Source organism: Chelonoidis abingdonii, chromosome 24 (genome assembly GCF_003597395.2).
Source record: "Chelonoidis abingdonii isolate Lonesome George chromosome 24, CheloAbing_2.0, whole genome shotgun sequence".
NCBI lineage: Eukaryota > Metazoa > Chordata > Testudines > Testudinidae > Chelonoidis > Chelonoidis abingdonii.
Genome location: NC_133792.1, coordinates 236,426 through 262,595, shown reverse-complemented (window position 1 = coordinate 262,595; position 26,170 = coordinate 236,426). Strand labels below are relative to the sequence as shown.

General features: G+C 46.9%; 1 protein-coding gene across 3 annotated transcripts in view; it reads right to left on the bottom strand.

The window, feature by feature from the left end:
• SLC31A1 (solute carrier family 31 member 1) overlaps nt 1-26,170 on the bottom strand; it is a 79,289-nt gene that overhangs the window by 46,606 nt on the left and 6,513 nt on the right. The window contains exon 2 of one of the 3 annotated variants that reach the window (XM_075060416.1): nt 23,947-24,087. The exons of 1 other annotated variant lie outside the window; for it this stretch is intronic. The gene's annotated coding sequence lies outside the window, so the exon portion shown is untranslated. Of the gene's footprint in view, nt 1-12,244; nt 12,332-23,946; nt 24,088-26,170 lie in introns of those variants that run through there. One more of the 3 variants, XM_075060417.1, reaches the window with a different exon arrangement.

Sequence of the window (26,170 nt, the reverse complement as noted above, 5' to 3'; positions counted from 1 at the left end):
CAGCCAAAATGCCGTTAGGCCTTCTTGGCAACAAGGGCCACACCTGCTGACTCATATCCGCTTCTCCTTCGCCACTGAATCTCCAGTCCTTTTCTGCAGAACTCTGCCTAGACATTCGGTCCTATCGTAACAGTGAATGAGATTCTTCGTCCTAAGTGCAGGCTCTGCACTTGTCCTGCGGAACTCATCAGGTGTCTTTTGACCCAGTCCTTTAATTTGTCTAGGACTCTCTGTATCCTATCCCTACCCTCCAGCGTATCTACCACTCCTCCAAGTTTAGTGTCATCTGCAAACTTGCTGAGAGTGCAGTCCACGCCGTCCTCCAGATCATTAATGAAGATATTGAACAAAACCGGCCCCAGGACCGACCCTTGAGGCACTCCACTTGAAACCGGCATTTGATTATGCTGATACCTGACCGCGACGTCAATGTGTCTCATGTCTCTGAAGAAGTGGTTTGGGCCTTCTTTTCTAACTTTAGGACATGTCAGCGCAGTGTTATCCAGCAGAATCTTATAACTTTACATACAACTTTGCCATACATATTTTACCAGAAAAATAATGGTCAGCAGATTATGAGTTTTTAAATTATACTCACAAGTAATGTTCCCTCTAATGAATGTGCAAATAAATTTTGTTATGTGTGGCAGGGATGGGGCCAAGGGGTTCAGAGTGTCGGAATGGGCTCAGGGCTGGGACAGCGGGTTGGGATGCGGGGCAGGCGAGGGGTGAGAGTTCTGGAGTGGGGCCAGGGATGAGGGGTTTGGGGTGTGGGAGGGGGCTCAGGGCTGGGACAGAGGGTTGGGGTGTGTGGGAGGGGTGAGGGCTCTGGCTGGGGGGGCGGACTCTGGGGTGGGGTCAGGATAAGGAGTTTGGGGTGCAGGTTGCCACAGGGCTGCGGCAGAGAAAGAGGATTTCCCCCCAGCCCTCTCTCACCACAATAGCTGAGGCCAGGGCACCTCTCTCTGGCCATAGCAGCTCCGAGGCTGAGGCAGAGGGAGAGGTGCTTCTCTCTGGCCGTGGAGCTCCGAGGTTGGAGCCGGGGGAGAGGCGCCTCTCCCCACTTGCACAATCCTTAACAGCCTGCTGGGCAGCCATGCAGCTTAGAGAGAACTTAGCTCACAAGAGTATAATTTGTACAAATGTATCATAGTTTTGTGAAAAGGACGAACTTAGGGATACAGTCCGTCACACAAGTATAGTATTTGAAAGGCCTTTCTGGACCCCAACTAGATTTTGAGTTGACAGCATCCCTTTGACCCCCACAAACAAGCTCCAGATCAGGATGGGTTCTCTGTTATACAGATCTTGTGAAGAGATTGTGCCATCAATCCTGAGGCTACTTTATACCATGAAGTCTACAGAGCGTCCACATTCATTGTTCACTAATGTCAGGAGGAGCCATTAGGAAATCATGGCAGAGTCTAGCCAGTGTAGTTACTAGAAGCCCACATGTATGTTCAATATCAATGTCAAGATTTTGGCTAACCATCTACCTAGAGCAATGCTACTCAGACCCACTGTAAGTGGATCCAGCTCCACTAACAGTTTAACCTGTTTAACATGGGTAAAAAGTGGGCCTATGATGTCTTAGACTTAGTCTACACTAGGAGCACTTCACCAGTATAGGAATACCAATCTATTATACCAGAGACAAATCACGTCTAGTGTGGCAGCTATTATATGGGCAAAGCAGCACTCTGTACTGCTGTAGTAAAACCACCCTGCATGAGTGAAACAAGCTATACCAGTAAAAGTACAGTTCTGCAGTTGTGTCTACATTAGCGGCTTCTGTGGGTCAGGGCTCACCCCTCTTCAGACTCGACAGGAGACAGCTATGTCAGCAGAAGCCTCTAACATAGAGCTGGCCTGGAAGTTAGGTCAGATTCAGGGAAAGTCACTTTGGCCCTAACAATGCTCATACTTCCTGGAACACGACTCAACATGAACATGAGCAACCCACGGCAGCAATGGTTCTTGGACTGCAGATCATCCTTTGGACTTTCACTCCCACTCCACTGGCTTGGTCTTGGGTCCAAGCTCATTAAAGCTAGTTCTGTTATTGGGCAAGAGTGCCCAAAGCTTCTAGTCAGAGGGATTCTCTGCACATAATTCAGCTCAGAGCCACAGAGCACTCATTAGTCAAGTGGGGAGAGCTGGCCAATTGAACATTACTGGCTCCCCTCCTGTCACCAGTGGAGAAGGACAGAACAGCCAGGAATGGAAGAGGCAACAATCTCTTCTTCCTCATGTAATTAACTCTTCCCCAAAAAGACAAACTGCATTCAGTAACAGTACTTTCCTAACATTACTCAACCACAGCCACAACTGTTGCAGTTGCCACAGAGATGTTGTGTAATTGGGAGTGAGAATGTGACCATGAGATGGTTGAGTTCAGGATCCTCACAAAAGGAAGAAATGAGAGTAACAAAATACAGACCATCAATTGAGTCAGATGCCACCAGCAGAGGGGTTGATTTTCTGTTTTGGTGGTTCGGCTTCTGTAGTTTAACAATCAGTGTGTTGCTCTTTTAAGACTTCTGAAAGCATGCTTCACACCTCATCCCTCGCAGATTTTGGAAGGTACTTCAGATTCTTAAACCGTGGGCCGAATGCTGTAGCTACCTTTAGAAATCTCAGATTGTTACTTCCTTTGCGTTTTGTCAAATCTGCAGTGAAAGTGTCCTTAAAATGAACATGTGCTAGGTCATTATCCGTGACTTCCATATTATGAAATATTTGGCAGAATGTGTCTAAAACAGAACAGGGGATATACAATTCTCCGCTAAGGAGTTTAGTCACAAATTTAATTAATACAGATCGTGGATTTCAGAAAAGTCTCCCTTAGGGAACTGATGGGCAGGATCCCCTGGGAGGCTAATATGAGGGAGGGAAAGGAGTCCAGGAAAGCTTGCTGTATGTTAAAGAAACCTTATTGAGGGTGCAGGAACAAACCATCCCAATGTGCAGAAAGAATAGCAAATATGGCAGGCGACAAGCTTAGCTTAACAGAGAAATCCTCGGTGAACTTAAACACAAAAAAGGAAGCTTACAAGAAGTGGAAACTTGGACAGATGATTAGGGAGGAGTATAAATATATTGCTCGAGCATGCAGGGGTGTAATCAGGAAGGCCAAGGCACAACTGGAGTTGCAGCTAGCAAGATATGTGAAGGGTAACATGAAGGATTTCTACAGGTATGTTAGCAACAAGGTGGTGGTCAGGGAAAGTGTGGGAGCCTTACTGAATGAGGAAGGCAACATAGTGACAGATGAGGGAAAAGCTGAAGTACCAATGCCTTTTTTGCCCAGTCTTCACAGACAGGCAGTCCGACCAGGGGTGGCTCTAGGCACCAGCAAAGAAAGCAGCTGCTTTGGGCAGCGCATTTGCAGGCGGCAGCTAGCAGGATCAAGCCGGGAGCTGAGAACCAACAAGGGGCCTGGAGGCTGTTGTTCCTTGGTTAGCTCCGCGCCTATAGAACCAGCCCTGGAGCAGAAAGAACATTTCCAGCATTCCCTCTGGCCACTACCAACTGGAAAAGGAGGGATAGGTACTGAACCTCAGGCTGCAGCTTGAGCTCACTGCTAGAGCCAGATGGATGTGTGATGGGGACAAATATGCCCAAGAGTAGAAGTTTGGCCCAGATATCCGTCAGAAGACATCCCCAGACGCTTAGGGATACGGTATGACCACTTGCAGCCCCCAAAGAGGAATGGGTGATAAATGGACAGTGCCCTCTCGCACTGAAGCCTGAAGGGAGGTATGTGCATCCACTAGAATTAAATGAAAAGTAAGGGAGGGAGGCTCTGTTGGACCTGGGCAGCTTTAGATACAGTACCAGGCACTTAGGAGAATCTCACTCTGAGCCATGGAAGCGACAATTGTCTTTTCCTTTCAGATTTAGCTAGGATGCAATAAAAAGGGAATTCCACTGCTTCCAGATTTGAACCCCGTCAAAATCAAGGAGTGGTAGCTCAGTTGGGCAGTGTTACAATCATACTCTCCCAATCAAATATACTGACCACGTTATCTGTAGAAAAAAGTAGGAAAAATTGAGCAAGAAATGCTTCCAGTGGTTTGAGGAACTGGAATGCTATTACAACAGCTTGCTTTTTTTTTTTTTAGTTGTTTAAAAGGAAGACAGGTGATATGCATTGGCAAATCCCCATAGAAGCAAAGAGTGGAACAAAAGAATAAAAGGACTGCCTTTTCCTCGTTATGGAGACAGTCTTATGCACCAGAGACCTCCATCACACAAGCGAAAATTGTTCCACTTTACTTGCATGCTGTAACCATATGAACAAATCCTGTCTGTTCTGTGACACCAAAATTCCTGCTGATGACCTGCCTGGGCAAGTCACAGTGACCCAGGGCTGGGCAGAAGGGGTGCAGGCGGGGAGGGGGTGATGAGCCCAGGCTGTGCAGGGGTTCGGGTGGAGGGAGCAGAGCCAGGGCTGGGCAGAAGGGCTGGGGAGGCACTGATGGAGGGAAGGGAGGTGCCCGAGCTGGTGCAGCACAGGGTGTGTGCGTGGAGAGCCCAGGGCGGGATGGCAGGGGGTGTGGAGGGCGCCAGTGGGGGTGGGGGCAGCCAAATTTTATTTTGCTTGGAGTGGCAAAAAACCTAGAGCCGGCCCTGGCTCCCACACTGCTGATCTGGGCAATACAGTATGGGGAGGAGGTGAGCTGGACATGCACAAGTCCATGAGTCTAGATCTAATGCATCCGAGGGTGCTGAGGGAACTGGCTGATGTGATTGCAGAGCCATTGGCCATTATCTTTGAAAATTTGTGGGGATCAGGGGACGTCTCGGACGACTGGAAAAAGGCAAATATAGTGCCCATCTTTAAAAAAGGGAAGGAGAACCCAGTGAACTACAGACTGGTCAGCCTCACCTCAGTTCCTAGAAAAATCATGGAGCAGGTCCTCAAGGAAACCATTTTGAAGCACTCAGAGGAGAGGAAGCTGACCAAGAACAGTCAACATGGATTCACCAAGGGCAAGTCGTGCCTGACCAACCTGATTGCCTTCTATGATGAGATAACTGTCTGTGGATATGGGGAAAGCAGTGGACATGATATATCTTAACTTTAGCAAAGCTTTTGATACTATCTCCCACATTATTCTTGCCAACAAGTTTAAAAAGCATGGATTGGATGAATGGACTATAAGGTGGATAGAAAGCTGGCTAGATTGTCAGGCTCAACAGGTAGTGATCAATGGCCTGATGTCTACTTGCCAGCAGGTATAAAGCGGAGTGCTCCAGGGGTTGGTCTTGGGGCTGGTTTTGATCAACATCTTTATTAATAAAAGCAGATCCAGACTAACACGGCTACCCCTCTGATATCTTTATTAATGATCTGGATGATGGGATAGATTGCACACTCAGCAAGTTTTTGCAGATTACACTAAACTGGGGGGAGAAGTAGATATGCTGGAGGGTAGAGATAGGGTCCAGAGGGACCTAGACAAATTAGAGGATTGGGCCAAAAGAAATCTGATGAGGTTCCAACAAGGACAAGCTCAGAGTCCTGCACTTAGGATAGAGGAATCCCATGCACTGCTACAGGCTGGAGACTGACTGGCTAAGCAGTAGTTCTGCAGAAAAGGACCTAGGGATTAACTGTGGATGACAAGCTGGATACGAGTTGACAGTGTGCCCTTGTTGCCAAGAAGGCTAACGGCATATTGGGCTGCATTGCTAGCATATTGAGGGAAGTGATTATTACCCTCTATTTGGCACTGGTGAGGCCACATTTGTAGTATTGCATCCAGTTTTGGGCCCTTCACTGCAGAAAAGATGTGGGCAAATTGGAGAGAATCCAGCAGAAGATAATGAAAAGGATTAGGGGGTTGGGACACATGACTGACGAGGAGAGGTTCAGGGAACTGGGCTTGTTTAGTTTGCAAAAGAGAAGAGTAAGCGGGGATTTGATAGCAGCCTTCAACTACCTGAAAGAGTTCCAAGGAGGATGGATCTTGGCTGTTCTCAGAGGTGACAGATGACAGAACAAAGAGCAGTGGTCTCAAGTTGCAGTGGTGGAGGTCTACGTTGGATATTAGAAAACACTATTTCACTAGGAGGGTGTTGAAGCACTGGAATGGGTTCCCTAGGGAGGTGGTGGAATCTCCATCTTTAGAGGTTTTTAAGGCCTGGCTTGACAAATCTCTGGCTGAGATGATTTAGTTGGTGTCAGTCCTGCTTTGAGCAGGAGGTTGGACTAGATGACCTACTAAGGTCTCTTCCAACCCTAATCTTCTTTTTCTATGATTCTATGAATGTGAGTGCTCACAAGACACATTCCATTATGGAGGATAGGTCCATCCCTGGCTATTAGCCAGAATGATCAGGAATGCAACACCACGCTCTGGCTGCCCCTACACCTCTGACTGCCAGAACCTGGGAATGGATGACATGGGATGGATCACTCAATAACTGCCCTGTTCCCTCTGAAGCCTCTGGCAGCAGCCGCTGTCAGACAAGATAATGAATTAGATGGACCATTGGTCTGACCCAGTATGGCCGTTCTTATGTTAGCAGATGCAAGCCACACTGCGAGTGTTTGAGAATCCCTGCTTAAGCTTTTACATAGGAACCAAAGTGTGTGGGGGGGTGGTAGTGGTGGAAGGGTTCCACTTTCAGCACTGCTACTGGTTTAGGCCCTGGAATACTCTTCAATTGCTATTCAAGCCAAACCCAGCACTAAAAGCCCTATCCAGCACATTACGCTAGGTGCCCTCAATCCCTCAGAGGACAGGTTCCTTAGAAAATGAACGTTTACCTCATTCTCTATAGAGATACTGTACTTTGCATGTACTTCAGGACAGTTTCCACTAACATTTTTGTCCTGCCTACAATCATTTTACATTATTTCAGGATTTTTGACTAACTGAAAATAAATCAGAAATGTGACCCTGTGATAAATACTTCATCAGAGAATATTTTCATCACACTTTGAGAAACAATCTTAAGTGGCACCCAAAGGAAGTTAAAATTCAGCCAATGAATCCTCAAGATATCAGTGAGGAAAAAGCTTCCTCCACTTGCAGAAAACTTAAGTGACTCATCACACTCTACTGCATACACTATCTGGCCTGAAATAGCTTGCTCCCTAGCAAGATGATAATATAACCTAGCTCTTATACAGATAAGCAAGTCTTACAGAGAGACCATAAAATAAGACAGAGGACACTAAATGTGATGACAACATTAGTTTATCAGGGACCACACTGAGCAGGAAACAAAGACTCACAAACACAGAACCTCTCCACAAACTGACCCTTGAGGTTCTCTGACCCTTGGTTCTCTCCTAAGCAGTACATGAGAGAAGTAACGATCAAGATTTTCAGAAACAGAAGTCTAAAAAAAGCACCTAAACTGGGTATTGCTATTTCATCCCCTTCTGAGATCAATGGGAGCTTTTGAGTGCTCAGCACCTTTGAGAATCAGGCCACTTGGTTAGATACCAAAATATAGATTTAGGAGCCTAAATTTAGGCTCCTGCTTTTTAAAATCTCAGCCTGGGGTTTCTTGCCATAGAAATCCTCCTCACAGAAATTCAGTGTTACTCACTTAGGGAGTTAGCACAGAAAGATGCACCGCCTATGCTGCAGGAAGCATCTGCAGGTCAACTCAAAACATTTTGAGAATCTACACAACACAAACAGCATCCTACAGGAGTCAATACTCCTTCTGAATTAAGTATTAGAAAACCACTCAATTCCTTGTTTACACATATTGGCCCAGATGGTTCATATAAAATTCTATCTATCCCTGTGATTTCATATTCAACCATTTCAAACAATATTTCAAACATAATCTCCCAAGCTGCTTTTTAGCATAGTATCCAAAGAGACTAACTGGCTCACAGTCTCCTTTCCTTATTGTATTTCCCTTAATCCAAAATAAACAAAAGAAAATAATAAGCCATTTGATTGTACTTTGCTCCTTCACATTTTTAACTCTTTAACGTCTATTTAGCAAATGTTTCACAAGTGTGCCTCAATTCACTGAGATGAGGTGCAGCTCCTGTACTGACTACACCACTGTGACTTTTGGGGATTACCCATGCAAGTCAGGGGTTCTGTCAACACCCACCCTTCTAAACTTGAGGTGCCTTAATGCTATGCTGCTGTGGTTCAGATCTCTGACACCAGTAGCATGCCCATAAGCACAAGGTCTCCTGCTAGCTTTCATCAGCCTTGTTACTCCTTGAAGAGTTACAACCAACAGCTCTTCCAGTCTCAAGTCTCCCCAAATCTACCTACCCAGATTCTTAATTACCAGACAACTCTGACTGTTCCCCTCAGGTTAGTCACACTAGAAGGTGTGAAATCAGCCTCTCCACCCCACCCCACCCAGTTATCAGTTCACTTTGGGGCATACACTTCTCACAGTTTACCCAAAAGAGACCCGCTTGGGGTAAAAACTAAGACAACGTTGATTTAATAGAAAAACCATGTATTCAAAGATGAAATAGTAAGGGAGGGTAAACATATACAAGTTACATAGAAAATAAACAAAGACCCAACCACAGGCTTGACACTTCTATAATCGATAAATTCTAGGGCTGTCAAGCAATGAAAAAAATTAATCATGCAATTAAAAAAATTAATTGCTATTTAATCATGCTGTTAAACAATAATACAATACCATTTAAATATTTGTGGATGTTTTCTACATTTTCAAATACATTGATTTCAATTACAACACAAAATAAATGTGTACAGTGCTCACTTTAAATTTATTTTTGATAACAAGTATTTGCATTGTAAAAAAAACAAAGAAATAGTATTTTTCAATTCACCTAATACAAATACTGTAGGACAATCTCTTTATCATGAAAGTTGAACTTACAAATGTAGAATTATGTACAAAAAGAACTGCATTCAAAAATAAAACAATGTAAAATTTTAGAACCAGCAAGTCCACTCAGTCCTACTTCTTATTCAGCCAATTGCTAAGACAAACAAATTGTTTACATATGCAGGAGATAATGCTGCCCACTTCTTGTTTACAATGTCACCTGAAAGTGAGAACAGGTGTTCGCATGGCACTGTTATAGCCGGTGTTGCAAGATATTTACGTGCTAGATGCACTAAAGAGTCATATGTCCCTTCATGTTTCAACCATTATTCCAGCGGACATGCCTCCATGCTGATGACAGGTTCTGCTCAGTAACAATCCAAAGAAGTGCAGACCGATGAATGTTCATTTTCATCATCTGAGTCAGATCCCACCAGAAGAAGGCTGATTTTCTTTTTCGGTGGTTCGGGTTCTGTAGTTTCTGCATCGGAGTTTTGCTCTTTTAAGACTTCTGAAAACATCTTCCAGACCTCATCCCTCTCAGATTTTGGAAGACACTTTAGATTCTTAAATGTTGAATCGGTGAGATTCAAATGTTGAGCTGGTGTTTTGTGAAATCTACAGTGAAAGTGTTAAAATGAACACATGCTGTGTCATCATCCGGGACGGCTATAACATGAAATATATGGCAGAATGCGGGTGAAAAAGAGCAGGGGACATACAATTCTCCTCCAAAGAGTTCAGTCACAAATTTAATTAACACATTTTTTTAACAAGTGTCATCAGCAAGGCAGCACGTCCTCTGGAGTGGTGGCCGAAGCATGAAGGGCCATATGATTGTTTAGTATATCTGGCACGTAAATACCTTGCAATGTCAGCTACAAAAGTGCAATGCAAATGACTGTTCTCACTTGTTAGTGACATTGTAAATAAAAAGAGGGCAGCATTATCTGCCGACAGGGAGGAATAGCTCAGTGGTTTGAGCACTGGCCTGCAAACCCAGGGTTGTGAGTTTAGTCTTTGAGGGGACCACTTAGTGATCTGGGACAAAAATCAGTACTTGGTCCTGCTAGTGAAGGCAGGGAGCTGGACTCAATGACCATTTGAGTCCCTTCCAGTTCTATGGGATAGGTATATCTCCATATATTATTATTATTTATCTGTAAATGTAAACAAACTTGTTTGTCTAAGCGATTGGCTGAACAAAAAGTAGGACTTAGTGGACTTGTAGGCTCTGAAGTTTTACACAGTTTTGTTTTTGAGTGCAGCTATGTAACAAAAAAAAATCTACATTTGTTAGTTGCACTTTCACAACAAAAAGATTGCACTACAGTTCTCGTATGAGGTGAATTGAAAAATACTATTACTTTTGTTTAAGAACATAAGAACGGCCGTACTGGGTCAGACCAAAGGTCCATCTAGCCCAGTATCCTGTCTACTGACAGTAGCCAATGCCAGGTGCCCCAGAGGGAGTGAACCTAACAGGCAATGATCAAGTGATCTCTCTCCTGCCATTCCTTAGCCATCCTGGCTAATAGCCGTTTATGGACTTAACCACCATGAATTTATCCAGTTCCCTTTTATTTTTATAGTGCAAATATTTGCAATAAAAAATAATATGTGTTTTGATTTCAATTACAACACAGAATACAATGCATATGGAAATGTAGAAAGACATCAAAGTATTTAATAAATTTCAGTTGGTATTCTATTGTTTAACAGTTCAATTAAAACTGTGATTGATCACAATTAATTTTTTTGAGTTAATCATGAGAGTTAACTGCGACTAATCAACAGCCCTAATTCTAATTCAACTCACCTATTGCTTTCGAACAGTTCCCCAGCATACCCCCCCTCACCTAAATTTAGCAGGGATGCAGCATTTCACAGGGCTTTCTGCCAAAGGCTGTTCCTCAGTTTCCAGATTTCTTTCAATTTAAACCCTTTCCACTTTAACAAGATTTGAAGTTTATTCGTTTCTTCAGTAACTATAGATATTCAGAGTGGGGAAATCCCCAGTTGTCTCAGTGTCTTTCCATTAATGTTAATGGCCCATCCTTGTGTCCTTCTGGGTTCTGCAATGGATTGTTACTTGTGAGGTGCATCTCCCTGTCTGATCACTCTGTCCTGCTGCGAGGTGGAGCCAAAGTTTTATGAACATCCTCCTCTATATACACAAGTACATACTGGTAATTCATAACAATAATTTGTACATCTCACAATCATTATTAAGTTTAGAACATTACAAGTTTTCATAAAAGTCCTTACTTGACATGTTTTTATAGTACAATAACACTGTATATAGTCAACTGGACTCTTGGGGTGCAAACACACTGTGGTCCCCATAGGATATCTGGTCTCTGATTGTCAGAATCTCCAGTGTGTGTCGTGCAGCCACCATCAAGTATCAAAGCACCCAAATGACAGGCTCCTGAGGGGGAAAAAAAGTGCCCATGTGCCTAACAACCTTAAACAATAGTCCCAGGAGCTCATTTTACTACTCTCTCTTCTCCCCCACCCCCAAATATCATTTGGAAGAGACTGTTTGGGCATCCAGGGTTAATCTACAGATGTGGGAGCCATTCAATCCTTGGCCTCTCTACTGACAATGTCATGACATCTGGCATTAATTGGAACTTGGGAGTTTCTATGCCAAGGACAGAGTCTCGTAAGTAACTGGATCGAGATCTTCAACCCACTCCATGCCTTTAGTACAACAGCTACTTTTGTTCACAACCTGGATCACACTTTAAACTTCTAAACACCCCACCTCACCCCCTTACCCCCCATGACTAATCACCACCTACAGGAGATTTTTAGAAAAAGATTTAGTTTTCCCAGTTTGCAGGAGAGTTAAAAATGCACCCCTCTCCTTCCACTTCAGATCACTAGCTAGCTACAGATCTCTGGCAAAACCAAAGCTTGTCCCACTTCAGCCATGGAAAAATGGAGCAGTTCCTTGGTGCATCCATTGCCAGAAATGGCTGTAGCACTGTGAAGTTTGAATTTAGTCCCTTCTCTGCAGAAATCACTTTAGTGTATGCATGCCTGTCAGCCAAGTGCATGCCACAAAGTCTACTTTTAATCAAACCCAAAGGCCTCAATCTCCAGAGGCACTCTCCTGCTCTCACCAGCTGACCTGTAAAGCTCCCAGATCAGGAATGGACTCATCCATCTGTCCTTATTAAATGACACGAAAAAGGTCATGGAAAAAGATGGATGGAGAAAAAAGACAAAGTACAACAAGCAAATTGTTTCCATCCATCCATCTAGGAATGGGTGAGAGCCAGGATGACACTCTGGGAGCACTTCCCCATCATCCAGTGCATTTGACAGTATCAAAACCATTAAGATATTTTTGCATTTATGGAGTCAAAAACTCATCCCTCAAAAAACTACCAAAACCCCATCGCACAAAAAACTACCATCTTTGTCAACTCACCAAGACAGCAGTTTTCTCCTCTGTGGGGATTGGGAGGGTGGGAAGGGAGTTGAGAGAAGATGACAAACAAAATCCTCTGGAAGTGATAATGCCTATAAAAAGTATTTTAGGTGAGCAAGGCAGCTTGATCATTCTTACAGATCACTTTTAGGGCTTGGCAAACACAGCACTGGATAGGGAACAATCAGGGACCAACAGAGTAGTTTGAAGATTATCCAGCACATAAAACACCCTAACACTCCCATGCACCCTCCAAAGGAAGCCAGAGTCACAGCCAGAGAAGCTGTGCTGGGTACTTACTTTCCCAGAGCCAGTTTTCCCATCCACTGTCTCCAGGAGACTCGTCTCCCCTAGTACAGCAATCCTTAGATGGATCAATGTTTTTAAAAGGGCAATTTCACATAATGCTGACAAACAGAACCTAGATCCATTATCTCTACCCTGTGACTAATTATTAACTAGTGCTCAGATTTATCTAATACCTTTTCCTACTCTCAGCGCTTTTACTGCTGTCTTAGTCCTTTTGTTGCCAAACACCCAGCCTATCCCAAATCAGGTCCATTTAGTCCCAGTAACCTCAAAGAGAATGAGTCACTCTTGCATATTTTGGGGGTGTGTGGATCATAGTAGGGGCTGAAGGCAGGAAGGATTCAGACCCATTCCATCCTGAGTCAAATAATCTCTCCCCCAAAACACTGATGTTTTCTATTAACAAAGCCAAAGACTTTTCTACTGTGTAAGACACGTAGTTATAACTGGCCTGGAAACAGTTCCAGGGAGGCAGCCTGCTGCAAGCCTAGCATGAGAGCGGAATGTACATGGGCAATGAGGTGTGCTGGGTCACGAGAGTGAGGCTCCTCCTTCCCCATGGGGTGTCTATCACCTCTCTTACAGGTGGAGACTTTGTTTCCAGGAGCAGCAAAGTTCATACTTTCTTCCCAGCTGGCAGAACGAGAACATTATAGTTCAGGCTTTTAAAACCCAATAGGGGGCCGAGGCAAAGCAGGGGTTTGACCTGTGGGGTGACTGGAGAGGAACGGTCACAACCTAAGGACTCCATTTTCCCCTCCACTTGTAGACGTGGTTGGCACTGAGGCAGTGTAACAGGGTGCTCACTTAAGAGGCACTGAACTAGCCCCTGTTAGATCAGAACTTGCTAGCATAGCTCCCATCAATGCGAACTGGCTAGAGCTGGCAGGGTGTGGCTCATTAAAGGAGCCTGAGAGCAATCACCTGTGAGCCAGCTGAGAGGAAGGCCTATAAAGCTAGCTGGAAGGAAGTGAGGGATAGGAAAGTGAGGACCTGTTGCTCCCAGCTGCTGTAAGAGCAAGCTGTTCCCTAAGGGGCTACCTGACTGGTAGTGAACTGTATATAGCTGTATATACGTGGTGGTGGGAAAATACTGGGAAATAAAAGGGCACTGGCGTGTGAAAGAGTGGTCTCCAGCGAATTTGTACCGTGAGCAGGGGCAGCTCTATGGATTTTGCTGCCCCAAGCACGGCAGGTAGGCTGCCTCCAGTGGTTTGCCTGTGGAGGGTCTGCCTGTGGGAGGTCCACCAAAGCCGCAGGACCAGCAGACCCTCCGCAGGCAAGCTGCTGGAGGCAGGCTGCCTGCTGCCCTCGCGGCGCCAGCAGAGCGCTCCTCGCAGCTTGCTGCCACAAGCACATGCTTGGCATGCTGGGGCCTGGAGCCGCCCCTGACCGTGAGCAACGAAGCACACGTCTGCAGGCAGCAAGCACAGAAGAGAGGGAGTAGGCAGCACGCTCCAATGCCCAAGTGCCCCTTTGTGCAGCATGGTTTCCCAGCAGGTTCCCAACTGAAAACCTTGTGGGACATTGTCATAAACAGATGGTTAAGGGTTAATGTCTCTTTTACCTGTAAAGGGTTAAGAAGCTCAGGAAACCTGGCTGACACCTGACCAGAGGACCAATAAGGGGACAAGATACGTTCAATAACGTGGTGGGGGAAGTCTTTGTTATGTGCTCTTGTTGGGGTTGTTCGCGCTGGGATGACAGAGGACAGACATCAATCCAGCTCGCCCGAATACTTGCGAACCAGTCTCTCATGTTTCAAACTTCGTAATAAACAGCCAAGCAGGTGCGTTAGTCGTATTTGTTCCTCACTTGAATTCCTTTTGCTGAGAGGATTTACCTCGGTGCTGGACACTTTGGAACCTAAGGCCAGAGGGGGGAGTAATGGGCTCTACAATCTGATCCCTGTAAAGTATTTCATCTGATTATACAGAGATGATTTTACTTTCTTTCTTTAATTAAAGCCTTTTCTAATACTTGATTGAGTTTCCTTGTTAGTCCAGGAATTGGATCTGGACTCACAGGGATGGTGGGAAGGAGGGGGATGGTTAATTTCTCCTTGTTTAAGATCCAGGGGTTTGGATCTGTGTTCACAGGATGGTGAAGTTCCTCAAGCGCGCCCAGGGAGGGAAGTTTGGGGGACAGGGTTGATCCAGACATGAAATTTGGATGGTGTAGTGAACCTGGATCTAGCTAGTAATTAGCTTAGAAGTCCATGCCAGTTCCCCACATCGTACCGAATGTTCAGAGTGGGGGAAGGAACTTGACAGACATAATGGTGCTTCTTGCACTGGATTCCCCTCTGTGCCACATCACCTGTGGGGAGCAGTGCAGAACACAGCTGCAGGGGAACCTATGCTGATGGGGGGACCCTAGAAAGTAGAGTGGGGAAACATGACTTTCGCAGAACATCTGTGGATCATTCGCACCCGGCAAAAACCCCTCTCTGGAACGGAAGCTCCAGATTCTCGATGACTTTGGAGTGGAGTTTGCCCAACATAGGTTTCTCCTAAAGAGGGAACTGAGGCCAGATGCAGTTTCACACACATGAACACTCATACATGAATCCCTCTCACCCATCTTATACAAGCTTGGAATACGGACAGTTCGGCATACAAAAATTCACTTAAGCTTTGAAGATCAACCAACTCCGAGCTAAGATCAATGACAAACTGATTCAGTACTACACCTCTAGTCTTGCAAAAGGGAAAAACTGCCCCAAAGCACATAACACACATACAAGATGGAAGGTGAGTTTGCTGCTTGGGAAGCTCTGCATAACTCAGTATCAGTGCTGTGGGCACCTGAACACATGAACAGAGGAACCCATATCATAGTGTTTATAACGCCTTTATTGCCATGAGTTTAGACTGACAAATTAACTCACTTAATGGATCTACAACCTTGTGAATACCTTTGCAACAGCAAACTACAGTTCTTATAGTCCCCATTCCCCTTTGTGGACATCGAATGTGGAACAGTAGTGTGGCTCTGAAACGGTTAAAAGCACATGTAAAGGGATTGAAAGAGTATTTGCTTTGGGTGTTTCACCAAAGTCAGTCAAATCTCATTGGTGTGGAAAAGATGTCGTAAAACAAGAACTTCATTTGCAAACACTGAAAATCTTCAATCTCACGTTTTTACCACGAAACTTAATGCCCAAATAAATTAAGTCTTTAACATGTCCCACTGACTCCTCGAGTTTTTTGTGGATACGACCTAACACAGCTACCCTCTATCTCAGCTAGGCTGGGTCTCTGGTAAACGATGCAAAGGTCCAGGCAGCCAATGCAGCTTCTGCCCGCTTGAGAAAAGATCACCACGCCATTCCCTGCCATACTGATGACCCTAAGGAGACATGGTCTCCAATCACACAACAACACACACACGACACACAACTCCTAGGCGAGGAGGTGTAAGCTGCAGCTGCAAAGGGAGGGAAGGACGCACTCTGGAGGGGAAAAGCCAAACGGGAGGCAGCAAACGAAACCGAGAAAGTCATGCCCTCAGCACAGGCGAGCAAGGAAAACCTACGGCACCTGTGCCGAAGGCAGCATGCAAGCTGATTTTCAGTTGCAACCTCACACTGTCGGGTCTGGGCTACTGCATTTTAATTTAATTTAAATGAAGCTTAAACATTTTTGAAAACCTTAATTGTACTTTACATATCAACAATAGTTAGTTATCTATTATAGACTTCTAGAAAGAGACCTCTAAAAATGTTACAATGTATTACCAGCATGCAAAACCTGTAAATAGAAGAGAGACTCTACAGGGCGCTGACCCCGGCTCAGACATAAATGACTCTTGTCTCGGGGACTGATGGTTCCAGCCCTTGATCAATGCAGAGGTGACGGTCTGCAGATGAACAGCACACACACACACACACCACGCGTCTAAGTTCACACGCAATAATAAAGCACATCAACTAAGATGCTTGTTATTGTCTGTGCTATAACATACATCGAGCTCCGCTGCAGCTCTCATAGAAACTGCCAGCTCCTGCAAAACAAAAAGAGCGACACCACAGATTAGTGTACTGCTATTAGAATCAATAGAAGAATTTAGGTTGGAATAGACCTAAAGAGGTACCTAGTTCAACCCTCTGAACCCGAAAGAAGGACACCCCACTAAATCATCTCTTGCCAGGTGCTCTCGTCAAGCGCGCCTTTAAACCTCTGAGGATGAAGAAAAGTATTCACCACCTCCTAGTAACCATTCCAGTCTTCACCACCCACCATCCTAGTGAAAAAGTGTTTCAATATGCCAACTAGACCTCGCCCACTGCAACTTGAGACCATACGTCTTGTTCTGTCACTGCCACCACTGAGACAGCCTAGCTCATCCTCTGGAACCCCCTTCAGGTAGTGTGACGCTGCTATCAAATCCTCTCACCTTCTCTTTTGCAAACTAAACAAGCAATCATCCTTCATAAAGTCATTGCCCCAGCCCCCAGTCATTTTTGCTGCCCTCTCTTCAATTTGTCCTCATCCTTTCTGTAGTGGGGGGGAGGAGGGGCAAAACTGGATGCTATACTCCAGGTGTGGCCTCACTAGTGCCAAATAGAGGGGAATAATCACTTCTGTTGATCTGCTGGCAATGCTCCTACTAATACAGCCCAATAGGCCATTAGCCTTCTTGGCAACAAGGGCACACTGCTGACTCTCATCCAGCTTCTCATCCACTGTAATCCCCAGGTCCTGTTCTGCAGAACTGCTGCTTAGCCAGTCTGTCCCCAGCCTGTAGCCGTGCATGGGATTCTTCCATCCTAAGTACAGGACTCTGCGCTTGTCTTGGTGAACCTCATCAGTTTTGCCAAGGGTGCTTTAATAAGATATTGAACAAAACTGGCCCCATGACCAACCCCTGGGGCACTCCGCTTGATACTGGCTGACAACTAGACATTGAGCCATTGATCACTACCTGTTGAGCCCAACAATTTAGCCAGCTCTCTATCCACCTTATAGTCCATTCATTCAATCCATACTTTAACTTGCTGCAAGAATACTGTGGGAGACCGTAACAAAAGCTTTGCTAAAGTCAAGGAATAACACGTCCACCACTTTCCCCATATCCACAGAGCCAGTTATCTCATCACAGAAGGCAAGCTGATTGGTCAGGCACGACTTGCCTTTGGTGAATCCATGTTAACTATTCCTGATCACCTTCCTCTCCTCCAAGTGGATTCCCTGAGGACCTGCTCCATGATTTTGCCAGGGACTGAGGTGAGGCTGACCAGTCCGTAGTTCCCTGGGTTCTCCTTCTTCCCTTTTTTAATGATGGGCACCATGTCTGCCTTTTTCCAATCGTCCATGACCTTCCCCAGTCAGCCCGAGTTTTCAAAGATAATGGCTAATAGCTCTGCAATCACATCAACCAAATCCCTCAGCACCCTCAGAGGCATTAGATCTGGACCAACAGACTTGTGCATGTCTAGCTTTTCTAAATAGTCCTTAACCAGCTCTTCCAGCACTGCGGGCTGCTCACCTCCTTCCCATTCTGTGCTGCCCAGTGAAGCAGTCTGAGAGCTGACCTAGTCTGTGAAGACCAAGGCAAAAAGAGCACTGAGTACTTCAGCTTTTTCTACATCATCTGTCACTAAGTTGCCTCCCCCATTCGGTAAGGGTCCCACACTTTCCCTGACCTTCTTGTACTAACATACCTGTAGAAACCCTTCCTGTTACCCTTCACATCCCTGCAAGAACTTAAAGTTCGAGAAACATTTCTCAGCTTCTCTAATGCTTATATTTAAATGTACCTTCTAGACATTTGTTCCCACCTTTCCTGATGCTATCTTTGGCTTCCTTCTTCTCACTATAAAAGCATCTAAATCAGGGGTCTCAAACTCAAATGACCACAAGGGCCACTTGAGGTCTAGTGCATTGGCTCGAGAGTCACATCACTGACACCCCCCCTTACTGCCCCCGTCCCCACTCCACCCCTCCATGAGGCCCCGCCCCTGTCCCACCTCTTCCCTGCCCTTTTCCACTCCCTTCCCCAAAGTCCCCACCCCAAGGCTGCCTGTTCCCTGTCACCAAGGGGTGCAGGAGGGGTGCAGGGCGTGGCAGGGGGCTCAGGGCACGGAGTTGGGGGGCAGGAGGGGTGCAGGATGCAGCAGGGGGCTCAGGGCAGGGAGTTGAGGTGCAGGAGGAGTGCAGGATGCGGCAGGGGGCTCAAGGCAGGGAGTTGAGGTGCAGGAGGGGTGCAGGATGCGGCAGGGGGCTCAGGGCAGGGAGTTAGTGTGTGGGGTGCAAGAGGGGTGCAGGCAGGGGGTCAGGATGCAGTGTGCAGCAGGTGGCTCAGGGCAGGGACTTGGCTGCAGGAGGGGTGGGGGGTGCGGCAGGGGGCTCAGGGCAGGGAGTTGGGGTACCGGAGGGGTGCAGGGTGCGAGCTCTGGCCCAGCACCACTTACCTAGAGCAGCTCCAGAGTGGCAGTGGCACGCATCCCGTGGCCCCACGCTGCTCTGATCCAGGAAGCAGCCGGAACCACGGCCCCTGGGGAAGCGGGGGTGGGCACAGGGCCCTGCTGCTGCTCCTCCAGGTACCTCCCACGAAGCTCCCGTTGGCCGCGGTTCCCTGTTCCCGGCCAATGGGAGCTGCGGGGGGTGGTACCTTGAAGTGAGGCTATGCAGGAGCCCTCTGCCTCCTCCCCCCTCCTCTCCGGCCTGAAGGGACATGCTGCCAGCCGCTTAAGGGAGCGGCGCGGAGCCACGGGGGATAATCCCGCAGGCCGCTGTAGTTTGCCCACCCCTGGCGGACCACACAGAAGAGCCCCATGGGCCGCGTGTTTGAGATCCCTGATCTAAATCATCCCCTCCAATTTCTGGCATTCCTCCTCTCATATCTGAATTCACTGTAACCTAGCCTCATTTGCAGACTGCACTAATTTTTCTTGTAATGAGAGCGAACTAAATCTGGAACTCAAAGTTATATTAATAGACTTTTCACACTGTGAGAGAACAGTCTTCTAGACTCCACTGCAGGAACACAAAACACATTGTAGGTTCTTATCAACTTTTTGTTATGAATATTCATATAAAAATGCATAAAATCCAGCTTTTAGGAGATATTGCCAAGGTACAGAACCCAGAAGTCACCATACACAGTCCCTTGGTTTAGCCCAGGGGTCTCAAACATGTGGCCTGCGGGCCCCGCTGCCCGGCCTACCTCCAGGCCAGGAGTGGGCAAACTACACCCACGGGATTGCCCGCCTCGAGCCCTGTGCCGCTCCCTGGCATCACATCCCTGCGGCCGGGGGGGAGGGAGGGGAAGCAGAGGGTTTGGTCTGTGTGTTGCCCTGGCTTCCAGCACCACCCCCCGGCAGCTCCCATTGGCCGGGAACAGGGAACTGCAGCCAATGGGTTCTTTGGGGGAGGTACCAGGAGGATGCGGAGACCTGCGTCCCCCTCTCCCAGGGGCCACAGGGACATGATTCCAGCTACTTCTCGGAGTGAAGTGGAGTGGAGCGGAGCGGGGCCGGGAGCCTGCCCTGGCTCCGGTGTTACCCCAGAGCCCAAAGCCTTCTTCCGCCCCACCCCCAACTCCCTGTCTGCACCTCAACACCCTGCCCTGAGCCCCCTGCTGCCCCCCCGCACCCCAACCCTGTGCCCTGAGCCCCCTGCTGCATCCCATACCCCTTCTGCACCCCAATTTCCTGCCCTGAGCCCCCTGCCTGTACCCCAACCCCCTGTTGCACCCCAACTCCCTGCCCTGAGCCCCCTGCCTGAACCTCAGCCCCCTGCTGCACCCCAGCCCTCTGCCCTGAGCCCCCTGTTGCACCCCACACCCCAACCCTGTGCCGAGCCCCCTGCTGCATCCCATACCCCTTCTGCACCCCAATTTCCTGCCCTGAGCCCCTTGCCTGTACCCCAACCCCCTGTTGCACCCCAACTCCCTGCCCTGAGCCCCCTGCCTGAACCTCAGCCCCCTGCTGCACCCCAACCCTCTGCCCTGAGCCCCCTGTTGCACCCCACACCCCAACCCTGTGCCGAGCCCCCTGCTGCATCCCATACCCCTTCTGCACCCCAATTTCCTGCCCTGAGCCCCTTGCCTGTACCCCAACCCCCTGTTGCACCCCAACTCCCTGCCCTGAGCCCCCTGCCTGAACCTCAGCCCCCTGCTGCACCCCAACCCTCTGCCCTGAGCCCCCTCCCGCATTCCACACCACTCCTGCACCCCAACTCCCTGCCCTGAGCCCCCTGCTTGCATCCCACACCCCTTCTGCACCCTGCGCCCCCTGCCTGCACCCCAACTCCCTGCTCTGAGCCCCTGCCACACCCCTCATGCACCCTTTGGGGGCAGGGAGGGGGTGGAGTTGGGGTGGGGACTTCAGGAAAGGAGTTGGACTGGGGGCAGGGAAGGGGTGGGAAGAGGCAGGGCCTCAAGGAAGGGGTGGAGTGGGGGCAGGGCCGGCAGCAGCAAGGGGTGTGTGCCAGTGATGCGGCCTTGGGCCAATGAACTAGCCCTCTTGTGGTTATTTGAGTTTGAGACCCCTGGTTTAGCCCGTAAGGGTATATCTACACTGCAATTAAAAATCCACAGCTGGCCCGTGCCAACTGACTTGGGGGTTCAGGCTATGGGGCTGTTTGATTGCAATGTAAACATTCTGGCTCAGGCTGGAACCCAGGCTCTAGGATCCAGTGAGGATGGAGGATCCCAGAGCTCAAGCTGCAGCCTGAGCCCGAATGTCTACACAGTAATACTCCTGGGGGAATTCTGCATGAAAAAATGTAAAATTCTGCACACAATACCTTAAAATTCTGCATATTTTATTAATCAAAACAACAAAATATAATCACATCAATTTCAATTATTATGGTACTTCATTTCAAAATACCTGCCAGCAAGTACGTCTGTAATAAAACAGACAAAAAATAAGATCCAAGAAATGTTTTTAATAAATACATTCCTTCCTACACACATTAATACAGAACTTTGAATAATCATTCGTTTAAACTACAATACAGAAGTCTATTTCCCACCCCCCTCATAAGCAGTGAGAAGGCTTGGGGGAGTCAGGGGTAATGGAGGAGCAGAGGGAGAGCGAAGTAATTGCTCGGAAGCAGTCTGAGAGTGAACCTGGAGGATTGTTGGCTGTGGCTGGGAGAAGTATGGAACAGGGTTTTTTGGAGGGATTGTTAGGGAATTGGAGAGCATCCCCCATGCAGACCCTGGCTGATCTATAGTCTCTCTCATTCAGTCAGACACATCTGCCCCTGTACCTGTGTATCCCTGCACTCCCCTTCGCCTGTCCCTATGTGTCCCTGCACCACCATTCCCATTCAGTCCCTGGCTCAATAGTATTACCCCACTAGCTCCTGTACCCCCACCCCAGTCTGCCCCATCCCCCACTAGCCCTTCTGAACTCCAGTCTGTGTCACTCCCCGGCAGCCCCATGTGCTCCATGCTATCCCTCCTATCCCATGCCTCCTCAGGTGGCTCTGGAGGCAGGGTGCTATGACGAATGCAGTCACTGTCCCCTCCCTATCCATGGCTGTCTACTCTCTGTTCTGGTACCACAGCAGCCCCTGGTGGGCAAAAGGTGTAATTGCAGCACCTTGCTGGTAGAATCTATTTTCTGTGGGGGGAGGAGGGGAATTCTGCAGAGAACATGAATTCTGCATGTGCACAGTGATATCGAATTACCCTAGGATTAAATTAAACAGCCCATTAGACTGAGCCCTGAATCAGTCAGCATGGGCTAGCCAGGAATGCCTAACTGCAACAAAGACACACTCATAGACCACACTCTAAAGAAAAGTTACAATTTACTACTGGCTTAAGAAGATCAATATACTGGTATAGTACATGAGTCAAGTTTTTAAATACAACTAGCAGCAAAATCTCACCGTAAAATCTTTCTGACCCAGGAATCGCAAGCTCAGTAGGAATTAAAGAATAAAAAATCAGACTGGCATAATAAAGTGCAATTAATTCCCTGATTTGCTACTTCAGCCCTGCAAGTACTGTGCAGCAGCCCGCTGTCCTATTCCCACTCTTATTCTGATATGCAGTAGGGGAGGGCTCACCAAATATAAAAAGAGTGGCATCTCGCCCTGTCATCAGAACAGAGAACAGCACTACCAACAGTCCTTATCATCACTACACATTGGCTTGAACTCCTGACAAATAGTTATCTGCTCACTGCCAACAAAGTAGGAGTGAGACTATTCACCTGATGGGAACACTGGCTCTGAGTCTTCTCTACATTTGTTAATATCTTTCATTAAAGGACAGATAGTTATCCCAAACACAAACATGCAGTCAGGTTTAGACAATACTGTGAAGCTTCCTTAGTATGATTCCTTTTTAGCCCCCCTACTCTGCAATTTTTAACTGAATTTGTAATCAGCTAGTCACATGGCTGGCTTCAAGCACTGTTTCTGTCCACACAATGTTTAAATTTTGCTAGTAGTTGTGGCTACTAACCGTGCAGCTGGGGTCGCTCAGTTAATAGAGGACACACACGCAATCCCCAGCTGAGACATCAGGAGACAACTGACAAGATTTTTCAGGAATGCACTGATACAACACAGACCACATGGTAGGTAGTGAGGTGCAGGCAGGGTTGAAATAACAGAAAAGCTGCTATGTGGACACAAATTGAGTCACACAACTTTTAACTGATTGATGTGGCCATGCCTATAACTAACTAGGAAAATCACAGTTGTAACTTTAGTGTGAACAGGTCTTTCATGTCAAGGGATAATTCTCTTAACTATGATTCAGAGTAAGCTCTGTTCCAGCTTCTGTCTCCAGACAGCTAGCTGGCTGAGTTATGGAGGTAGCCATCTCCCTTCAAAGAACGGAAGAGGACACTGCAGCTGGGAAATCCTGACCTTTAAGTTATTTCTTTGACTCCTAACTTCCCTTGGCCTAATCCTATGAAGTGCTGAGCACCCTCAACTCCCATGAACTTCAATGGGAGTGGAAGGCCCTCTGCACTTTACGGAACTGGGCCCTTAATCTATATGTCCCACACTCTGTTGCCATTACATTAGAGGACTATCACAGTGAGCAGATAAGGATTTCAAGAAAGAGTGTTTTATGGGAAGCACAGGCACACCCATGGTATCACATAAATAACAGTAACTAAAGTTCTCCAACTAACATCTTTAAAATGCTAAGAAGTCCTGCAGCGAGGTCTCCTTTGTTTCCACCTCCTAAAAACCACATGAAAACAAACTACAAAAACATTAAATTATTTCCTAATATTTTTCCATATAAGCAAGTGCTGTAGTTGGTACAGAGAAGCTATTCAACTGCCCGTGAGAGCAGAGGGAAGCCAAGCAATTATGAATGGAAGAGGAGGACACAGAAAAGACTCCATCATTTCTGTAGTGATGGTCGTATCCCTGATCTCAGAGAAAGACATTGAAAATGATACTCACAGAGAGGCACAGAGAAAAGGTGGTGGGTTATGGAGTTTTTTTCCCTGACTCAAGTGCACTTATATCCTCAATTCCACACTCACTTCCACGTGGGGCAGCTCGGTTTCAAGGACCAATGAGTTAAAGGCTCTTACAATTAATCTGCAGTGTAAAAAAAAACAAAAAAAACCAACAGCTTTATCCCATTAGGATAACTAGTTCCATTATCCTTTGCACAGGCAGATTCTGGCTTTCAGCTAAGCAAAAGGGTAATGAAGCATCAGTGGATTAAAGGAGAGAAAAATTGGGAAAGCTCCCAGAAATGGAGATCAAGGTAAGAAATGGTGAAGTAGGTTTGATTTTTCACAGAGAAGCAACATAAACTGGCTCTGCTTACCAGCCCCTGAAAAACTAGCTGAGGTGGCTTCCGGGAGCTTCTCCCTAGCAGATGATCAAGTCACCCCATGGGGCAGCTTGCTGGGAAGCATCACCCAGGCAGCTCGACTCCAGGTGTGTAAGCAGGTTCCTAGCAAGCTCTGAATTGACCAGGGAGGTGTAAAGGTGTGTGATACTTCTCTTTTTGGGGTGGGGTCTTTATGCAGAATAAGGAAAGCCTGAAATGGGGAAGATTTTGTTTGATTTTACTTTCAGAATATCAAGTCTTGTCTTCCTTCTCCTCTTTTGCTGAAGGTCTGCTTGGAAGAAAAGCTAACCGGCCTGGGGGTTCTCTTGGCCTCAGTCCTGAAGGTGCCTCTGCATGGACACAAGTATGGTATACTGCAGAAGGGATCTACTCTCTCACAGAATTGGGCCCTTCACCCTTAATTGAAGATGCTGAGAAAAGGGGTTAAAGATCTTTAACAGAGATCTGCATTAGATAGATGCTAAAGAACAAGTTTACAAGTTTCTTCCCCTCTCAAGTGTTCCAGTTTCACTTGTTTGGTAGCTGTAAAGCCATATGTCAGTTTTCCAGGAGTCCATAGAGTCTGCTAGTAAGAACAGGTTTAAGTCAGCACTAAGGAAGGATTCTAAGGGAATTCCTTTCACTAATCAGAACTGTCTTGCAGATACCATTTATTACTGTAAGTCTGCGCTTTGGCCTGGGGAAATATTTCTACTTTCTAGCCCACTTAACAAGTTGCTCTAGCCACAAACCTGACAGGAGAAACATTTCATGAGCTTCCAATAAGCAGCAAAACCATGTGGCCCTCACAAACAGCTGAACTCCAAAGAAGACTAAAATATAATCAGGAGGCTACAACAGTCAGTGGTTTTATTGTCCTTAATCTTCCTATTTTACTTCCGGGGGATACTTCACCTCTATCCCTTGCAGAATTTTTTTTTCTCCACAGAAAATATGTTCTGCGGGAGATGTGCTACAATTATGCATTTCACCCAACAGGGGTGCTGTGGCCCCAGAACAGAGAGCAGCCACTCCTAGGCGAGAGCAGCCAGCTGCAGATAGGGAGAAGAGGCTGCATTCCTCACAGCACCCTGCCATTGAGAGCAGGTGAGGAGGCATGGAAGGTGTGTGAGGGGGGATAGACAGCATGTGGCATATGGGGTGGCTGGGGAGGGTCACTGACTGGGATTCAGAAAAGCTAGTGGAGGGGGACAGACTGGGACAGGGACTGAATGGGAGTAGGGGTGCAGGGCCAGATGGGGATGGAAGGTACAGGGACACATGGGGAGGGCTGGCTGATTCAGGGTGCAGGGACACATGGGGATGGGGTGTAGGGACATGAGAATGGGGGCAGGGGCAGTAGCAGATTGGGACTGCAGGGAACAGGACCAGATGTGCCTGACTGAATGGGAAAGGCAGGGTCTGCATGGTAGATGCTTCCGAACAATCCCCTCTTTCTCCCCAAAAAAGTCCCATGTTTTTCCCACCCACACCCAACAACCCTCCAGTTTCACTCCCAGGTTTTTTCCCAGCAATTACTTCCCTCTCCCTCAGCTCCTCCATTACCCCTGACTCCCCCAAGTCTTTGCACTGCTTCTAACGAGGGTAGAAAATACATTTCTGTATTGTAGTTTAAACTTAAAGTTCTGTATTAATATACCTAGAAAGGAACCTATTTGACAATAAACATTTCCTGAATCTTTTTTATTGTCTGTATTGTTACAGACATTCTTGCTGACAGGTATTTTGAAATAAATTTCCAAAATAACTGAAACTAGCATGCTTATATTGTGGTATTTTGACTAATAAAATATGCAGAATTTTAAAAATATTGTGCATAGA